The sequence below is a fragment of the Pristis pectinata genome, chromosome 7 (assembly GCF_009764475.1).
Source record: "Pristis pectinata isolate sPriPec2 chromosome 7, sPriPec2.1.pri, whole genome shotgun sequence".
NCBI lineage: Eukaryota > Metazoa > Chordata > Chondrichthyes > Rhinopristiformes > Pristidae > Pristis > Pristis pectinata.
The window spans coordinates 17,517,438-17,536,749 of NC_067411.1; the positions used below are offsets into that span (position 1 = coordinate 17,517,438).

The window sequence follows — 19,312 nt, forward strand, 5'->3', positions numbered from 1 at the left end:
GCTGACCCCTTAAATCATTGAATCGTTGATGCACTGATTGGACACAGCAAGGGAGGACGGGCGCTCTCTGCAGCGGCCTCGCTAGACAGAGGGGTGTGTGTATCACACTGCAAACGCCAGCACCTCCGACAAAGCTCAACCACTCCCGCCTACCTTCATCCAACCTCCCCCCCCCCCCCCCAATCCATCCGCCAGCCCGCCAAAAGGGTGTTCTCCCAGGACACCCTTCAGCAGCGATCGGCTGCACTGCCGGGCATTTTTTCGCTGAGTGCGTGTGTGTGTGTGTGGGAAGAGAAAGCCCGCTCGCCCCAGCTGCTCGGTCAGGTCCTGTGTGGCGGCGCACTGGCATGTGTGCCTGTCAGTTAACTACACAAGGATCAGCAGTCGCTTGCCTGCTCCATTCACACACCACACTGAGCTGTTCAAGCACAGCGCGGTTCTGGAGAGCTACCCCCACCTCCCTCTCTCTCTCTCTGCATCTGTTGAGACTATCTGTGTGTACACCGTTCACCTGCGTACCACAGACACAAACGACCGGTATGTATATGGTTTACTTTAGTTTACATGTGTATTCGAACATTCTTAAGTGAAACTGTTTAGAATTATTTCTGTGTGGACAATACTAAGAAGGATTTCTTTAACAATACGAACCTCCATTTCGACAAGCCTGGAATCAGAGGCAATATACACTGTTGATATTTTTAAGTTGTGCCACTTGAAATCGTTTTGCAAACTTTGTTATTTTTTTCCTCTGTCTTGCGGCTCTTTGTGCGTGGGATTGACTTTCCCGAGCAGTGTGGCTGAGAGAGGAGAGTTGCGTGGGGCAGCAGAGGGGTTGTTGCGGATTTGGGGTCGTTGACAGTGGAGTTTGTGTTTGGAGAATGAGCTGGAGTTTCAGATTGCAGCCCCCAGCCTTGCGGATGTTACTGGGTTTTATTTATGTTGTTTCTCTGGCCAGTTGTTTCCGGAAGTTGCGATGCATTCTCCCAGACACATGTTATGCCACCTACCTGATTACTGTTTGTGATTCACCAACTTGCTTCTTTCAGCAGAGCTGCACAAAACGTCTTTTCTCTGAAGAAAAGCAGTCGGTTTGTTTTGAATAGTGAATCTCTTCGTTTTCCACATTAGGTTAGCGAGAGTGGAAAGTGGGTTGCGGCTGGTGGAGGTTGGAGGGGGAAATCGAGCGGCAGAAATCCATTCAATGTGTTGCCTTTGACTTGTTTTTACCAATCCCCCGCAACGGACCAGGAGATCTCTTCCAACTTCGCCCAATGATGCTGATCTGGAGTTGCAGCGTTCGTGCGGAGTCTCGCAATCCTTTCGTAACTCCTGCTTCCACTCCCTGGCAGAAGTTTGCAAAGCCAAACGCACCCTTGCAGACTCAGAACTCCAGGGCGCTTCTCCCGCACGCGTCCCCCTGTACTTTGTGGGACCTCAAGAGACAGGGACGGTTTGCAACGGGATCAGGACGCAGCTCAGACGTCCGAAAGCTTTTCCCAATTCAGTATCGTTGCACGCGATGCATTCTGCACAATGTTATCTCAGTCCGTTCCTAGCTTTAACGCAGGGAGGGGAAAATAATGTTAATTCTGCCCATGTCGGAGACACTGGACTCGGCATTCCCATCCGAGCAGTTGCAATTAACGCGGGGACTCCTCACTTATTCCTCAGCGCCTTAAGATGGAGACACCGTTCCGTCGCGCTTTATTATATCCCCATGAACAGCCACAGTTCCCCCTTCCCGGGACCTTCCCTCAGGCAGTTAGTTCTCCCTATCTCAGTCGGACAGCAGTTGGCATTTCATTCACTTGCGGCTTTTCTTTACTCTCTTATTAAACTCGATTTCATTTGAATTTCCCAGCCTCTCGAACAGACGAGCTTTCTGCGACCCCAGTTCCTCCTGATTCACGCCAAGCAGACTATTAAATAAAGCACTCGCAAAGTAAATTCATTATCATCTCAGCCTACATAAATAAGATTATTAATTTGGAGGAACACCGGATCATATGCTAATATTTGGTGTTGCGTGCAAAAGAATTGAATGCAAGTATACAAATCATGTTTATAAAACGTGTCTGGGTACCTATACATAAAAGCCTGCAGTCATATTCATGGCACGGGAGCGGATCTGTGTTTGAAACTCTCAGATTCTTTTAACATAAAATAGTGACCCAACAGGTTAGTGAGATTTCGAGTCGTTTTGGAGTTTGGGAGAGAAAGGTGAGACCAGATCGTTGCAAAGTAGTTTCGGGAGGATCAATGAAACTTTGGGAGGTAAGGTTGGGGCGAGGCGACATTTGTGTGAATGGCCTTTGCTGGTTCAAGAGTACTCACAGTTCAATGCTTGAGAAACAACAGGTAGCTTAACCTGTTTAACGGGAGTTCATTCAATACACGAAGCGGATGTTTCCGCTTTTGTAATCTACAGAAGTGCAGCCCAGCAAAGCATCAAAAATCTGCCTTTTCTGGTGAAACTCGTCCGTGGTTGTGATGGTTCTGGTAATGAATGACTTGTTCTAAGAATGTTTAATAATCTCTCATAATTGATCCACTTAAAAGTAAAATGCAAGGACAGTTCGTTTTCGGAAACTGCAGACTTAATTAATCAGCTGGCATTTAAATACTTTAGAAACTTGAAAAATAATTGAGATAAATCGAGCAAAGGCTAAAAAAAGCAAACCAAAAAAAAAGCAATTGGAAAGAAAAACGATGAGATAAGAGTTTTTTTTTCCATGTCTGCTATCGTTATCCTAAGATGCCTTTCCATAGCTCAGTGGAAATTAAGTTTGTCCCTGTCCTATATGCAAATCCTCTTTACATCCAGAGGTGTTGGTTTGGATGAGACGACTATATTGCAGCTCCAAGAAAGACAATGCATGGTGTTAATTTAGGTGACTTTATTCTGGAGGTAGGGCAGAGGGTTGAGAATTACTTCTTCGTAACTTTTTGGACATTTTCACTTCCTGAACTGAAATTGAGTCTGAAATAATTATGAGTTAATATAGGTGGCCTCCACAACTTTTTAAAAAAAAGTGGACTTTCCTTTTCTATGCTATTCATGTATTGACAGAAAAACCTTAAAGACTGACGGTCATAAATCTAAAGAAGAACTTTATTATTTTTCAAAATTTAGAGCTTCTTGCAGTGATTTTCCAATGTGGTAAATGTTACCTGAGCTTCCATGTTCAAAATTAATGTAGAATTGTGTGTTCCAAAGTCAGTTTGTTAATGCCACATCTTTAGATGGTTTGAAGATTCTCAGATGTTCAGAAGATAAGCCTCAGTTTGTGCCAGACCGCTGCGGTAGTGTGCGGTACCAAAATAAATAGGACTTGTGAGTGGGATGTAAAGCATAATAAAGTTGACCTTGTTGGTATCTTCAGGATAGATGTTAGATACTGTTAGAGATGTATTCAGTGATACAAACTGTTAACAGTGACGTAACTCTGTAATACAGGAACTTCGGAAAAATAAATGGATATAATAATACCAGAATAAATAGGAAGGATGGTGTCTCTCAGTACACTGGAGACAAATTTTGGGCTACATTTGGTTGGAAGATACTAATTTTCACTGCTGCTGCTGTTCCTTGTGCAAGACAGGGTGCACAGAGTTAAAATTTGGGTATGCCGTTGCAAAGTCGTAAGATCAGCTAAAGAAAGTAAGTTAATCCCTCCTCAGAACTCTCAATATCTTCCAGTTGTACATCAGGGTAGCAAGGTACCCTGCAGGGAAGGCAGGAGAAGGAGGGGAGCATTTGTAAGTGATGTTACTTATCGGTGTAAAGCATTCAGCTTCGATGCTGTATCTACCTATATGCCAAGGAGGTCTGAATTTACTGATCATCCAGGGACTCTGGACTGTTGTGAGTAATGGTGAGTAATGAGTCAAGATTGTATTGTGACTGAAACATAGACAAAGCAGCTTGAGTCTAGGTTAGGGAAGGCATTATGTTTGTCCCCAATTACCCTAGTGCATGTGCTGCCATCATTTATTTTTCAAGGAACTCAGTGATACGCTAATATTTTGACTGTACTATGTGCATTAATGCAAGGAAAATATAAAATTCTCCTGCCTTTCTCAACATCTTTGGAAAAATTTATTGAACCTGCAAATACTTCTGTTTTCATTTTGCACATGTAGCAGGGATTTAGGATTTGCAATGTGGCCAAGAGTAGTGATACTAAATCTGAGGATATGTACATCCATCAGTATTTTCCAATAGATTTTGACCATTTCATTACTTGGTGGGTATGCATATTTATTTATATGTTACATTGACAAGTAACACCGAAGTTGAAGGTCTCCAAGTTTGTCCTTTATCCTATGCTATCTGGGCTAATTTCAACTTGCACAGGGATGAAAGTGCTACAGTTAGCTTCAGTAAGTCAGACTGGTGGGAGGGTTGTCAACATTGTGGGCATGTGTGGGGATGGGAGTCAGTAGTGGGAACTCCCCACATATGTTGTTTCTGTTTGCTAGCCAGTGAGTTGTCCTACTATTTGTGGGCATCAGTCACTAGTAGGATTAAGCTCCTCTGAATCATTACGCACTGCTGATTAACTCATTGTCTACACTCAGGCACAGGAAAACTGCAAGAGGACCACTGTGCCCATAGAATTGTAACCCTGGCATAAATTGCAGAGTCGAGGAGGAAATAAAATTGAGACGGTAGTATTTTTGGGTAAAATTTTGGAACGTTGCTTCTCTGATTGACTATTAATTGATCCACATACAAAGGAGCACTGCAGCTGTAAAATCTCTCTCCATTGCACAGTGAGCCAAGAGAATAGAGATTTCAATTAAAAGGGGAAAGGTTTACACATCATTACTCAGATAATATGCAGTACGATTGTGCATTGGCTTCTTAACTCTTAGAGTAATGAAATTTCTTTGCATCTCACAGCACATTGAAATCTCTTTATATTTTATTATTGCAACATGAAAATGAGTGCTGGTGTTGTACCAGGGGAAAACACTCAAAACAATTCATACCTTGTGGTGTATTAGGTTCGTACAGAATGCAGAAAGAGCACGGTTGCAAAAGAGGAAATTTTTGCTCTAAGTGCTTCTTCAAAATAAGAAAGAGATTGCAGTTCATTTTTGAACAGTATAGCTATAGTTATAACTGTTTTTTTGATTTATGATCTTTTTATAAACAATGCTGCTTGTAACTTTCCTGGTCTTGTGGCTAAATTTTTCTGTCAATGCTTAGGGTAAATTGGAAAAGAGATTAAATTATTGTAATAGCACCTGAATTGCTGATCTTGTGACATGAGTTCAAATCCCATTATGGTTGCTGAGGAACGTAAATTAGAACGGTTAAATAAACCTAAAATAAAAGACAATATATGTAAATGAATAAATGCCAATATAAGTAATGGGGATTGTGAAACTGCTGGATTATCATCATACTTAAAAGGGAAAAAAATGCAGTGCTTCAGAGAGTGGGACTGGCTGAATTGCACTTGTACAGCTTTGATGGGAAGAATGGCCTCCTATACTGATTTCTGTGATAAGTTATATGAATACAAAAATTCTTTCCAAATGTAGTGTATCGCATGCTGTATTGTTGCTCTCGTTTATATTTTATTTGTAAGCTTACATTTCATTATTGAGAGGCCATTAACGATTCTTAGTTTGATAGGTTGCTCTTTTATTATTATATCTCTGTAATTTTGGTTTTACCAGAGCATTGATAGAAATCTGATTCCCATCAATCACTCCTCTCCCCCTCTACCACTAACCCCTTCCCTCCACCACCAACAGCAGTATTATGCTTTATTTCCAAGCAATTTCATTCTGTATCCTTTTTTTCTAATGAAGATGAATGCTTTTGTGCATAGATTTGCTTTGGAGGACTGTGTTCATTGTGAATGCTGAGTGCCACACTTGTAATCAATTTAAAATGAGCTCCTCTGTTATTCGTCAGTCTCTATCCAAACCAGCGTTATTAGGTTGTATTAACCTTGTAGGTGATTGATTGAGGCTCTTCTGCATGTCAAGGTGCTGTTTGTTGGAGAAGGGCAGGGGATGCTGAAGAGGATTTGAATGCTTGTAGCAACATGCCATTGTTTTTAGCTTGTTCTTTAAAGTTTTACAATTCGTGCTAAATGGGAGCTAGATCACGGAGCCTTTGTGCAGGGTCCCGTTTTGAATCCTGAGTGGTTTCTTGATGCACGTAGATGGTTCTTTTAATTGCAGCTCATGGCAACAGAATGAATTCAGCTTGTAGAAAGAAAAATAACAAGGAATGGACGGAGCAAAGGTTTAGAATTGTGCCCTTTCAAGTCTGGGACCAGGATTCAAACCAAGACAACTGAAGCTACAAATTTTTCCCTCCAATGAAAAGCAACCAAAGTGAATTTACTGGGAGCAGTTTCAGTCCTAAGACTAGTGGTAAACAGGCACAAAATCACCCTCAAACCTGTTGCTGTTGTTTCAATGGTCCCAGTTAATCCAAAGTTCAGTGATTGGCATCCATGATCTAGCACCCACTCCTGTGTTCCTATATCCACCTTCCTTGTTCCCACTTACTCATACAGTTTTTCCACCAAATTAAAGCAGTATTGATGGAAAACATTCAGGAGGGTTACAAGGATGGCAAGTCTGGAAAATGCGTTGTCGACTGCATTGCAGACACTTGTGGTTTTAAGGCCAGATGAGCAAAAAATTGTTAGGTGGCTGACCATGAATTTGTATAATATCACAACAGGGGATATTTTGATGCTGAAATGGAGCAAAGGTCGGACAGTTTGTTCCCAGCTTCAGAGACTTAACTTTTGTCGCCATGTCTTATTTTCTGCCTCAAAATGTAAAATGCCATTTTTTTTGCCCTGGGTAGGTATCCAACTCCTATTCTGTTGTTTCATTGCACTAATCAATCCTACCAGGAGTTGGATCAGAAATTGCAGTCCAGAAAGATAGTGAGTGCATAAAACATCTATGATTTTCACAGTATGTTATATTTAAAAGGAGTGACTGAAGTTCAGCATTAGAGGGCTGGGTTTACACCCTAAAACCCTGAGTTGCAGCATTTGTTCCGTCTGAAGACTACACTGAGTATCGAGACTCTTTTGTTCAGCACCATAAGCATTTATTCATGTTGGTGAATCACGGTTTGGCCATTTCCAAAAGATATGGCACGTCCTATCATCAGAACTGCTCGTAAATAGATTGGCCCAGTATAGCATTATATACCTTTTAACCATATGCCTTTGGGATGCACAGCTCAACCTTTCAGAGTGTACGCTTCAGACGGCACCATATATATTTTATCAAAACAGTCTTTGCTTTTTGCAATTGCTTACGTTTATTTGAGATCGTTTTCCCAGTGCACGTTTAAACATTTAATTCTTGCATCCGATCATAAAAAAAAGTGGTGCAAATAGCCACAAGGCAGCAGTTAAGATGAAGGTGAGCAGTCTCAATGTCTCTATTTCTTTTGGAGCATTTTGCAATATTTTGTTGGTCTGTATTTTGTCAGCTGCAGTGAATTAATTTTTATATCTGATCTAGCACTATTTTTAGAGAATTTTTAAGATTTTTTTTCCACAGAAGGAAATAAAACCTCTTTACAGTGCCTGCTGAAAAAATATTTCTTGGATCTAAAGCAAAGAAATCGCCAAAGCAAAAATATGTTTTTGGCAACTGGCTTGACCCTCAGTTTCTATTGCAGTTTGTCCACAGGAGTTTTTGGCAGTCTGTGAGTGAACTGTAATATTCTTGTGCTGCTTAGTGGGTGATTCGGATGGAGTAACTCTTGTGTGAGAGGGGTACGGAGTAATGCTCTCAAAATCCTTTCTACCTCAGCAGTCCAATTAACTTTGCAAAGTGCTGCAGCGATAACTGTTTTGAAATTAATTAATTTCTAGTGTCTTGGTATTTACTTGTGCAGTGTAATTGTTTCATAAGCCTCGTTCACATTACTGTAATTTTACTCCAAAAATGTCAATAAAATGGATGTCAGTAAAACCTCAGTGATTTTTGCCTGATGCTGGAGAATTCAGGCTGAGAATTTCTAATAATAGGTATTGTAACCGAAGCTTCTATTAGTTATTGTGACTTTTTTCTCTCTCCCTGAGGGTGAGATTTTATTCTTTTGTCAATATTTTCTAAACTTTACCTTCTTTTAAGTGTCTGTCTACCACGGCTACAAATATAAAATTATTTGCCACTTGTGCACCTTTCTCAAGCCAATCTTTTTAACCACGCTTTTGGTCATCCACCATAATCTGCTTTTATAATGGCTCAACGGCAGATTTTATCTGCTGACAGTTATGCGAACTGCCTTGGGAAATTTTATTACATTTGATGTCCGCAATAAGTGTTAAGTTGTTGTTGTTGCTATTGTTCGTTCATGTAAAATGCTTTTAGAAGGTCCGAAGTTGTAAGGGACACTCTATGAATGCAAATGAGAGAGAGTTTGAACCAGGGTCCTGGTTACCTCACTTCAGATTCAATGTTTTACACCTCCAATCTTGCTGATATCAAACTTATGATAAAAGCAACTCGTTCTGTTTGTATCTTTCCTCTCCCTATTTTCTCTATCGAGAGTGTCATTTGCCTCTGACACCTTGTTCAAGATGCCTCCATTCATATGTGAGCCTGGAAAATGGATGGCAGAATTACTTCCTACATAAGAAAGGAGGTGAGAATGCAATGGGCTACATCAGAGCCAAGGACAGTCTACTCATCCAAAGTGGGCAGACATACATCCAACGAAGGTTGGTGGAGAATGATCAAGATTAGCAACTCTCAGCCAGTTCCTTCCTCTTCTCCTCTGTAGTAATGCCAGTTGTGATATCCTTACCATCACTCTGACTGAGATCAACAGGATAAACATTGACCAGGGACCAAATATGCAAGCTTGTCTGCACGAGTGAATTATTTACTGGATAAACTTGCTGAACCATTGTTGAGTGCGAGTTTCATTGATAGATTTTTTTGTTCCAGAGCACCTTTATGTCTCATAGTGTCCCTTATTATAGTGTCACTATATTCACATCTCAAAGTAAAAATCTCTGGGTATGCTCTTAGTATTATCATTGAAACCCGAAAAAATGCAGTTGTATCTTCCTACTTCATCAGCTAAAGTGTATTTGGCTCTGGAGTATTCCATGTGTGAAGCCACACTAAGCTGTCTACCATGATAAAGTTAGATTTAAAAGTAGGAAATCCATGGGCAGGATTTTATTTTATGAAGGGAAAGATCAAATTACCTCCATGAACTAATTCAGCATCAGTTGTTCTGCTGGGTAGTTTGATTAAGAATAGGATTGTAGATTGGTGGGAATATGCTTTGACTTTTGTGCTTGGCTACTAATTTTGGGCATTCAGAACTTCTGGTATTTGAACCCTTACACAGTACCCTGGGTTTAGCCATTCTCAAAGCTTCATCAGTTTTCTTTTATTTTTTTTATTATTAATTATTATTTTTATATGTTTCTTCATCAGGTCTGCAGTGCAGGTGTATACTGACAATATCACAACATTCAGTTGCTTCAGTTATTCCTTAAATAATGAAGCAATTCATATGCATCAAGATCTGGGATTGAGCTGATAAGTAACTGACATGTAACATTCACACACACACACACACACACACACACACACACACACACACACACACACACACACACACACACACGTAACTGGCAATGACTATCTCCAATCTGAGTGGATCTAACTACCTACTTTTGGATTAGGTTAATTCCTGAGATGAACGGATAATTGACCATGAATGGCTAAAGAAGTTAGATCTGTATTCTCTGGAGTTTAGAAGAATAAGGGGCAATCTTACTGAAACATAAGATCTTAAGTGGACATGACAGGGTAGATGTTGAGATGTTTCTACTGCTGGGAGAATCATGAACAAGGGGACATACTTACGAGATAAGGAGGTGGTCATTTCCCTGGAATTCTCTACCCGAGAGGGTTGTGGAGGTTAGATCACTGGAGGTGTTTGAAGAGCAAGTCATTATATTTTTGCAAGATTGGTGAATTGAGGGCTAGGTAGAACTGGAACAGAAAAGGAGTTGAGGGAAGGGACAGATCAGCTGTAACCATGTTGAAAGGCAGGGAAGGCTTGAGAGGCCAAATTGCCTACTCCTGCTCCTGCTATCTTTTGTTTTTAATTATTCATTCAAGGGAATAATAATTAATGTCCTTGAAAAGATGGTGGTGAGCTGCCTTGAACCGCTCCAGTCCTTGAAGAGTGTATACATCCACAATGCTGTTAGAACATAGAACATAGGGAGAGAGTTCTGAGTTTTGACCCAGCAACAGTGAAGGAATGGTGATATATTTCCAAGTCTGGATGGTGTGTGGCCTAGAGGGCAACTTCCAGGCGGTGGTGTCCCCATGCTTTTGCTGCCCTTGTCCTTCCAGTTGGTAGAGGTCATGGGTTTGGAAGGTACTGTCTAAGGAGTCTTGGTGAGTTGTTGCGGTACAACCTTCTACTACTGCATGTCAGTGGTGGAGTGAGTGAATGGTTGTGGATGGGGAGCCTATCAAGCAGGCTGTTACGTCCTGTATGGTGTCGAGCTTCTTGAATGTTGTTGAAGCTGCACTCATCCAGACAAGTGGAGAGTGTTCCATTACACCCCTGACTTCAGCCTTGTAGATGACTTCAGGGAACTGGGAGATGTTACCCGCTGGAGGATTTCGAACTCGGATCTGCTTTTGTAGCCACTCTATGTACATAGTTATTCCATTTTAATTTCTGGTCAATGGTAATCCTCAGGATATTGATCGTGAGAGTTTTGGTGATGGTAATACCATTGAATGCAAGGAGGTAATAGCTGGATTTTCTCTTGTTTGATATCATCATTGCTCGTCACTTATGTGGCGTGAATGTGACCTATCTGTCCGGGTCTGGATATTGTCCAGGTCTTGTGTTCTTATATAATTAACTGCAAAGCGTACATGGACAAAACAGGAACAATGAATGAATGAACGCAAGCTCCTTTCTCTTGTATTCATCACTGAATCTTCAATCAATTTATTTGGTGTAACTGTTGACCAGAGCCTTAACTGGACCAGCCACGTTAATAAATACAGTGACTGTAAGAGTTGGTATTGAAAGTCAGGAACGAAAATCGTGCAGGGCAGTGCCTGGTATCCTGCAAGTCATCATGATGAGTTCATTTTATGAACACCTGCACTGGAGTTATGATGGGAAGCCAAGAGTTGACTACTGGATGACATGATTCCACAGAAGGCTTGGCCGATGGCTGATTTGCTGCCTATGTGTCTACACACAGCATCGATATACTGGAAGTAATGCTGCCACGTATGATATTGTGGATCATGAAAGAACACTGACAAACTCTGCCTGGATCATTCTTGGGACGATCATGAAGGAACACTGACGAACACTGCTTGGATCATTCTTAGGAGTTTGCACAACCCAACAGGGCAGGTGTCATGATGACTGGTGGTTGGCAGGATACTGAAAAACTGGCCCTTGTGAACCGAGGATCAAGAGGAAGAACAAATTCCTTGCTGCTCAACTTTGCATGCATTAGTTTATTCCTTCCACTGAGCATTTCATTCTGCATATGCAGCAGTCCTCCCCTCAAGATTGCCCTTTCGAAGTACTCGTTTGCAGCCAAACTTGTTTGGGATCTCACCCACTGACACCAACTTTTTCCCTGCCTCTCCTTCCACCCACGCCTTGTGGGTGCTCGGTGTTACGCTGCACAAGTAGAGTTTGCCTTCTGTGCATTCTTCTGAATTACACAGTGTCAGTATCTGAATCTGATCCCGTGGCTGAGAGTGTGTCAGCTGAGTGAAGGTGTGTTTCTATCATCTTTATCTTCCTTGTGTATTGCACTGCCTGCCAGGTTCTAATTAAGTGAGCTGAGAAATTGAAAAAAGCCAGCCTCTGTCTCAACACTCTCCCTCACCCTCCCCCACCCGCCCCCCGACCTAACTCCATCTCCCCATCATTCGCCCCTCACCTGGTTCCACCTATCTCCGACAAGCCTTGTTTCACCCCTCCCTCTCACCTCTTTTTACACTGACCTCTGCACTCTCATTCCTGATGCAGGGTCTTGATCCAAAACATCAACCATCCTTTTGCCTTCATAGATACTGTTTGACCTGCTGAGTTCTTCCAGCAGTTTTTTTCCCCCTTGCAGATTCCGGTGTCTGCGGTCTCTTGTGTTTCCAGAAGATCGCACAAAGTTGGCGTGATGTGGGAAATACATTAAACCGGGGGGGGGGGGGGGGGGGGGGGGTGCAGGGTAACAGTGTTGCATGATCCTTCCGCCTTTCTTCAGAGCCTGTTGACACCCATTTGCACGTGTATTGACTGGTCACTGTCGCTGTTTTGTGGAGCCATTCTGAAAGCAGATCAAAGCACCACTGACAGGCATTGTGGATGACTTGAACCCAGATCAAAGGGGCTTTCTTCCTTTAATATATGTGGACCAATGAACCCAATCGGCTTGAAAGGCGAAAGCCTTGGGTTCAAAAGTGAACAGTCTTGATAAAGTGGGATTCGTGTGCTTCACATTTGCAGATGTGCAGTTCCGATGAATGGAATTGCAGCAATTCGAAATTCTTCACGAACGGGAAGAAACAGAACTAAAGAAATGGTTGTGTTTAAATTACAGTTAAGAAGATTGGAGATAAATAGCTACTACCCCTGTAAATGCAGACAATTAAACAATACCTGGGTTCTATTAAGCTGATATTGTGAGTAGTGTGTTTTTATTAACATACTTGCAGGTCCTTGGAGAAATACTGCTCAAGTTTTAAAGTGACTCAGCGTTGGCCAATAATAAAAAATGCTCTGATTTGCCACAGCCATGACTGTGGCGATGTGGACTAATAGCGCTCACGGTGCAGTCTAATGTGCCTCATGTTGCACATTTGCTCAAGCATCTCTCATCATTCTGGAGTCTAGGAATGCCTGCTGGCTCTCTGGCAGACTTCCCAGTTCACCAGGCGTTTGATTGTGCTTAGCCATCAGTCGCCTTCTCTAGGCTGCCCCCTCTGAGCCGTCTGCAGCAGAACTCTTGTCTGATCTCCTCCTCTGGAGCCTAAGTTCACAAGATCACAAGACAAGGGAGCAGAAGCAGGCCATTCGGCCCATCGAGTCTGCTCCAAGGAAAGGGAAATAGAAATGAGAAATGGGGAATGGGGGAAGAAGAAGAAGAAAAAAAACTATTCTAATCCCAATTACCGGCCTTATCTCCATATCCCTTGATATCCTGACTATTTAGATATCTATCTATCTCCTCCTTGAACGCCCCCACTGATCTGGCTTCCACTGCTGTACGTGGCAAGGAGTTCCACAAATTCACCACCCTCTGGCTAAAGAAATTTTTCCTCATCTCTGTTTTGAAACTGTACCCTCTAATTCTAAGATTGTGCCCTCTGGTCCTGGACTCACCCACCAAGGGAAACAGCCTAGCCACATTTACTCTGTCCTTTCCTATCAATATTTTAAATGTCGCTATGAGGTCCCCTCTCATTCTTCTGTACTCCAGCGAGTACAGTCCAAGAGCCGACAAACGATCCTCACACGTTAAGCCCTTTCATTCCTGGAATCATCCTCGTAAATCTCCTCTGAACCCTCTCCAACGTCAACACATCCTTCCTAAGATGTGGGGCCCAAAACGGCGCACAATATTCCAAATGAGGCCTCACTAGTGCCCCGTAGAACTTCATTAACACTTCCTTACTTTTATACACTATACCTCTCGAAATGAATGCCAACATAGCATTCGCTTTCTTTCTCTGCCCTGCCTTGGATAAGACTTCCCATGCTCAAAATCTCCCACATGCAAAACCCACCTCCGTGTTCTCCTCTGGATGAAATGCAGTGAGGGTCATTTACTTTTTGAGGCACAGAATGAGGCAATTCGGCCCTTTGCATCCATGCTGTCTCTCAATCCCTTTAATCCTGAATTTACTTTCTCACCACATGCCTGTCAACTCTCTTCTTTGATTCTTTTGTCATTTACCTACACCAAGGGAGAATTTAGAGGAGACAACTAACCTATCAGCATGACCTTGGGATGTGGGAAGAAACCAGAGCATCCCAGGAAAACTCATGCAGTTGTGGGGAGAATGTACAAACTCCACGCCGAAAGCACTGGGACTCAGGATCAGACCCAGCTTCCTGGAGTTGCAAGGGAGCAGGTTTAACTACTAGATAAGATAAGATATATCTTTGTTAGTCACATGTATATCGAAACACACAGTGAACTGCATTTTTTTTTGCATAGAGTGTTCTGAGGGCAGCCCACAAGTGCCGCTATGCTTCCGGCGCCAGCATAGCATGCCCACAACTTCCTAACCCGTACGTCTTTACAATGTGGGAGGAAACCAGTGCACCTGGAGGAAACCCACGCAGACACGGAGAACGTACAAACTCCTTACAGACAGTAGCCAGAATTGAACGTGGGTCGCTGATGCTGTAATAGCATTTGCGCTAACCGCTACACTGCCGTGCCTGCCCTACACCATCATATGGAAACTATCTGACTCACTGGGTGTGATGTGAAATTAAGTGATGGTGGGAGTAAACCTGCAACAGCCACCAAGATGGACAAGAGCATCAGGCATGTGAAAACATCACATCCATACGTTCTCCCCACCTCCTCCCCACCCCAAGTTGCAGACTGTTATTCTGGAAACATATTGCTGATCCTTCATTATCATTGGATCTAAATCCTAAAACTTTTTATGGCAGTACCTTCACCAGAAGGAGTGCAGTGGTTCATGAAGGCAGCAATCCACCACCTTCTCAGAGGTAATCAGGGATGGGCAATAAATGCTGGCCTTGCCTGTGATGCCAAGCTTGCACTTATTGTCATAGGCATACAAACACGGTATAAAAGCCATGAAAATTAGCATTTTGGAGCAGCAGCTCAGTACATTTCAAACATAGGTGAACATAAACTTAAATTAACATAATTTATACATGACTTGCACAACAAAATAAACACAACGACACTAGTGCAAGTTGACAGAGAGAAAAACAAATATAGTCTGAGGTAACATTAAGGGTTTGTGAGGGCAGTTCAAGAACCTGAGCAATGGGGAAGATGTTGTTGTTGAACCTTGAGGTATGCGTCTTCAGGTTCCTGTACCTCCTGCCTGATAACAGCATCGAGAAGAGGGCATTCCCTGGATGGTAGGGGTCCCTGATGATGGATGTCGCCTTCCTGAGACATCACCTCTTGCGGATGTACCCATGATGGAACTGGCTAACCATACCATTCCCTATAGCCTCTTGCATTCCCGTGCCTTGGAGTTTCCACACCAGGCTGGGATGCAACCAGTCAGGATGCTTTCCACTGTACATCTCTAGATGTTTGTCAGAGTCTTAGATGATATGCTGAATCTCCTGCACCCAAGTCCTGAAGAATAAATTTTGAAAATGCTGCATTCTATCTATCAATGAGGACATTGAAAGGTTAAAGCTGAGTTATGAAATTCTGTTGTTGTACAATATGCATTTTTTAAGCATTAATCAGAAATGCAGTTCAGCACATCTGGATTCCCAAGTCACCACAATTGGCCAAAGGTTAACATATTGGTCAGAGCTGCTATGAAGGATATTCTTTTATGTTATCTTTCTAACTGGCTCGGTGCGCTTTTATGTTGCATCTAAAACCCAGTAGATGACTGTTAAGAGAAGGTATTTGATTCAATCCAATTTGATTGCTGAAGGGCTGGAGTTATTTTGTTGTTTGTGACATACAATCAGATCTTTAACAAAATTCTACGTTTTCTAGGAGTTATAAGTGCCACATCTGGGTTAAATGATGTACATTAAAGCCTCAATGCCAGACCTCTTCAACAGCTTAGTGGTAAATTACACTGTCTGGTGCAGACCTGAGACATAGATAAGGCAGATTCCAGGCTAACTCCCTGTCTGTATTAAATTATCTGACACCAGCAATTACAGTAGTAGTCTTTGTAACACAGGGTTAAACTTGTCTGCTCGTGATGCTATCTGTTGAATATCATTGGCAAGTATGCTTGTGGAAATTTGATGACAACTGGATCAGGCTCAGCTGTGATTCTGGCCTCTTATGCATCCACAAAATCCTTCGGCTCTCCATTGGTGACCTTGCCTTCAGCTGTCCAGGCCATAAGCTCTGGAATACCTTCCCAAAACCTCTCTGCTTCTCTGTCCTCATTTGAGATGCTCCCTTGCTTCCCAGAAATGTAGCCCATCATTATGTCAACATCTCTGGCACGGAGTCAATTTTCTGTTGTCTGACAATACGTCTGCAAAGCAACTTGTGATGTTTCACTGCATTAAAAGCATTGCAGTAATGCAAGTTCTTCAAATAAATATAAGTAATTACTATTATTCTGACTACAGAATAGACCATATATGTACTGGAATCTCTCAGTGTGTAAAGTATAGGTGGCTAGGGTCAGTGCATACGTGCATGTGTGATCATAGTCCTGGACATACATTGAAAATAAATCGGAGAAGCAGATCACATTCAGATTGATTTTTAGTGATTCAAGCGAAGTAATTTAATTCTGAGGGTTTTAAACTGCACAAACAAATTCGTGGTGCATTGCAGCTTTAACTAGAATTAAATTTAAACAAATTTCACATTGCAGGGAAATTGTTTACATGTATTTAGTCTGCTGCAGCTGTAACATGAGCAACAAAATTGATGGCTCATTAAAGCTGCACGGCCCCATAATTTTCTTTATTCAGTTGTAAAGTACTTCCGAAAATAACCCATTCTTGAAAATATCAGCTTGCAATTCCAGTTAATTACTATCTAGTTCATTCACTGTGGATAATTTTAAAGGAAAAAAAACTAATTTCTGCAATAGTTTGCGGTCTGCATCTAAACAGGAGTCACTGGGCGGCACATTCACTTGAAGCAGTAAGACATGACACCGTCGATATTCTCACAACTGCTTCGGCAGTTGGTGTTCCCACCATTGCTCTACAGCTGGAGGGGGAGGGATGCTCAGCATAATACGGTATTTACAAGGCTTTATGTCCTGGGCATGACCAAGAACAAAACTCAGTTAGGAGTGAGCTGTGAGGCCAATAGAAATCTATGGGTCTGCATTCCTGTGGACCCTGAATCACAGTTGTACATAACACCGAGCAGTTGTGCATTTGGCTTTTTATGGCTATTGTTGCAGCCAGCATCTGAGAAGTTGTGCTGAATGTTTTTTAGTTGCCATAGCTGTTGTTATTTCAAAGTTAAACACTTCTCTTAGCTACATTGGTTCCCAGTATAAAATTGAGTTGGGTAAAGAAGGAAGGATTTTGATTTATATGACCCAGCATTGATAAGATAAAATAAGATATCTTTATTGGTCACATATACATTGAAACACACAGTGAAATACATCTTTTTGCATAGAGTGTTCTGGGGGCAGCCTGCAAGTGTCGCCACTCTTCCAGCGCCAACATAGCATGCCCACAACTCCTAACCTGTACGTCTTTGGAATGTGGGAGGAAACCCATGCAGACACACGGGGAGAGCATACAAACTCCTTACAGACAGTGGCGGGGATTGAACCCGGGTCGCTGGAGCTGTAATAGCAGTTAAGAAGAGAGACTTGCATTTTAAAGCATGGGTCACAACTTCAAGACATCCCAGTGCCTAACACCTCACAATGTTTCCAATCAGATGTACTTTTGAACTGCAGTCATTCACATAAAATAGGAAATTGTGGCAGCCAGTCTGTGCCAAGCAAGCTTCCACAATGGGTAGTGAGTGGTGATGTCAAGTGAAAGATAAATTCTGGCCTGGATGTTGAGGACAATCACCCTTCCAAAGTCATGTCAGGAAAGGGTTGTGCAGGGCTCTGCAAGGCTGCAGGGACTTGCCTATTTATTTTGTGTGCTCACATTGAGTCGGGCAGAATTAGTCTCGGTTGCAGTGCGTCCCACACTTGGCTCAATGTTCGCTGGCTGGGCTAGCATGGAAAGAATGGTCTTGGGTAGTGTAGATTTGTATGCCTGCATGTGCGTCTACAGACAGCAGGACATTACTTTGGTGTACAGTGAGGTAAATTTTGATACTTTGACAGCAAAGAGACCCTCAGCACTTAATTCCGGCAGGTCAGATACAGCAGGTCTTAAAGACAGGAATTCCAACACTGCAGTGAAAGATGGTGATAGTGGTTGTGGAGGGGAGGCGTTTCCTGGTGGCAGCTGCCCAAGTTATCATTGGATTGTCCATGAAAGTGCTTCATATACAAAATGCCAATCAAGATGCCGTTGGATTCATAAATCCCTTTTAATGTAAGAGTCAGGGGCAATTGAATTAGTCAAGTGCTTTACAAACATGATAGTAGCCCATAATTGGGATGCAACCAGCTTTATTGGTGTTTTGATACAACTTATGACTCCCATTTTGTTAAAGCCCCCCAAATACCAGGAGACACCACTGAAAATTCACCTTAAGTAGTTTCAACGGTTGAAAATCTCATATCTGATGAGATTTTCTTACTTATCATTTTCCTGGAGTTTCCGTAGCTTTGAGCTCAACAGCAGTATATTTGCGTACTTGAGCTGGACCAAAGACAGTGATATCTTTAAGACACAGAATGAGAGAAAACAAGGGATGATAATATTAAATGTCAATATTGGCGGTTATCACCTGTTTGTCCACAAGGTCTTGATAATAACTGCCATCCTCCTAATTTCTTGGTCTATATAGTTGTGGCTGTGCATGGCCCATTTTATTCTCTCTGCCTGGTTCAGTATTGCCCTTAATGTTTATTATTTGTGACTGGCAGTTTCCAAAAGACCATGGTTTCTGTCAGGATGCTTTGATTCTATTCTAATTTGTACGCAGGCAGTCAGAGATAAAGGCAGTGTTTCAAAGGTGGCAGGAGGTCCTTTTTCAGGTTGAGGGGCATGAAATTTTAAACAGGGAACATTAAGGATGTGTTGTTTTTTATGAAGACTTTAAGAATAAAGTTTTCGCGTAAATCATTAAATCCTGGAATGTAATTAGGTTAATAACAAAAGCAATCTTTTTCACAGGTAATTTCACCTCAGCTGTGGAAAATCCTCCAACGCCAACGAATTGTGCATAGATCGCATGATTTTCAGGACTGTGTTTAAGCAACATCACACACCAATTCCACAGTGCATACATCAGAAACAGAGTGAAAGTGGTGTTAGTACCTTGATACAATAAGGGTTGAAACAGGTTGCATTCACTGCATTGCAACATTGAAGACTTACAGTTCTTCTAGATAAGGCATTTGGTAACATATTTCAGAGACCACAGAACGTGGAGTAAGCAAGCAGAGAGTATCTTGGACAATCGATGAGCAGGGTTCTTCC

At 42.1% G+C, this 19,312-nt stretch overlaps 1 protein-coding gene across 1 annotated transcript in view; it reads left to right on the top strand.

The window, feature by feature from the left end:
- Positions 1-305: 305 nt before the first annotated feature.
- Positions 306-19,312, top strand: part of tenm3 (teneurin transmembrane protein 3) — a 712,909-nt gene continuing 693,902 nt past the window's right edge. The window contains exon 1 of the mRNA XM_052020035.1: positions 306-537. The gene's annotated coding sequence lies outside the window, so the exon portion shown is untranslated. The remainder of the gene's footprint in view (positions 538-19,312) is intronic.